This window comes from Penaeus vannamei, chromosome 17, assembly GCF_042767895.1.
Source record: "Penaeus vannamei isolate JL-2024 chromosome 17, ASM4276789v1, whole genome shotgun sequence".
Lineage (NCBI taxonomy): Eukaryota > Metazoa > Arthropoda > Malacostraca > Decapoda > Penaeidae > Penaeus > Penaeus vannamei.
The window spans coordinates 1409663-1411730 of record NC_091565.1 but is presented as its reverse complement, the minus strand read 5'-3'; positions in this window follow the sequence as shown (position 1 = coordinate 1411730).

Below are 2068 nucleotides of genomic sequence, written 5' to 3'. Positions count from 1 at the left end.
CATCTAGCCTTTTCTTACATCCTTTCAGGGATTGCGAGATATCAAAGTAACTAGCAATATGCTCTTCATGAGATACGAGTCTTTGAGAAGTATGTTCTGGCTGGGAATAACAGTTTAAAAATAGTACGAGGTTTATTGTGGAACAAGTTGCACTCACGAGTAATTCCTACAAGTGTTTTCAGTCATGGGAAGTAGATATAGATGAACACGTTACCAATTTTTATCACAGCGGAGGAAATACACACGGAAAACAACACCAGATGAGAGAGAGAGAGAGAGAGAGAGAGAGAGAGAGAGAGAGAGAGAGAGAGAGAGAGAGAGAGAGAGAGAGAGAGAGAGAGGGAGAGAGAGAGAGAGAGAGAGAGAGAGAGAGAGAGAGAGAGAGAGAGAGAGAGAGAGAGAGACAGACAGACAGAGAGAGAGAGAGATGTACAGAGAGAGAAAGGTGGGGGCAGAGAGAGACAGAAAAAGAGAGAGAGAAATTTACAATAAACCATATAATTACCCCTAAGTTGGCGTCCCAACTCCATAATTCAAAGGAGTTAATCTCCAACCTAAAGTGGAGATTATTGTTGTTTCATTCTTATAACTATTACTTTCGTAATAATATTATCATTCTTATTGTTATCATTAGTGTTGTCGTTATCCTTATTTTCATTATTATTTTTACTATTATTATCATAATCATCACTATCATTAATATTGCTTTAACCATTATCCTCATTGCCATTTTTGTCGTCATTGTTGTTATCAGCATTATTATCATAGTTATTGTCTTTATTCCTTCACCACCATAATCATTATCATTAATATTATAATTTCTCTTCTTCCTACTACAACTGCTGGTCTTAACATTATCATTAAACGTAAGGGAAAGAAGTAGATAGTTTATTAACACAAATATCTGGTGGTTTTGCACAGTCTGCGAGGGTGTTGAGTGAGTGCTGAGCCTAACCAGCGGAGGGGAGGCAGGGGCTCGCCGCGGCTGGAACACGCTCGTACATGTTCCAAGAAGTAATACCTGGGCTGTCAATCCACCCAACGTTTTTGTTCAGTTCAACTATGACCTTTTAACTTCCGGGAAAATGAGCGAAGTTGAAGAGCGACTTGTGAGGCTTTCGTAATTCGAGGGAAAACGGTAGAGCTGATTCATGAGGGGTTGGCAGTATTATGGGACGGGGCACCTATCCTGCTCCAGTTAATGTTGGGTTGCTCTCTTCCAGGAGGGTCGAGACTCGTGTGAGGATGACCCCGAAGTGGTGGTCCATCAGCTGCAGTCACCAGGGAAACGATGGACATGGTGGAGAGCGGTGTCATGGATAATCCCCGAATTATCCAAGAACACATACGCCTGAGCAGAAGAGGAACCAGAAAGTGACTTCACCGGGGATGCTGACCCTCGGGTGAGCGGGTAGTCACGGTCCGAATCGTAACCCGGGAGGAAACATCGATTCGGAACCAAACCCGAATCCAAGCCAGGGCAGCCTCCCTCCTCTCCGACGCCACGGAAAGTCAACGTCAAAAAATCATCCCAGAATGTCGTGCTGCTGGTGTTCTGGGACCTGGAAGGGATCCTCCTCGTGGGCTTCTTGGATCATGATCGTGTCATTGATGGAGCATACTATGCTGATCTACTGGGGAAGTTGAGATTTTTTGGGGGGGTTTTTTTTTTTTTTTTTTTTTTTCCCCCCCCAAATTTTTCCCCTTTCCCCCGGGTTTTTTTTTTAAAAAAAATTTTTTTTTTTTCCCCCCCCCAAAAATTTTTAAAAATTAAATTTTTTTTCCCTTTTTCCCCAAAACAAAAAAAAAAAAAAAGGGGTTTTCCCCCCCGGGGGGGGGGGGGGAAAAAAAAAGGGGGGGGAAAAAAACCCCCCCCAAAAAAACCCCCCCCCCAAAAAAAAAACCCCCCAAAAAAAACCCCCCAAATTTTTTTTTTTTGGGGGGTTTTTAAACCCCCGGGGGGGGTTTTGGAAAATTTTTTGGGGGTTTTTTTTAAAAAAGGGGGGTTCCCGGGGGTTTTTAAAAGGGGGGGCCCCTTTTTAAAAATTTTTTCCCCCCGGGGGGGAAA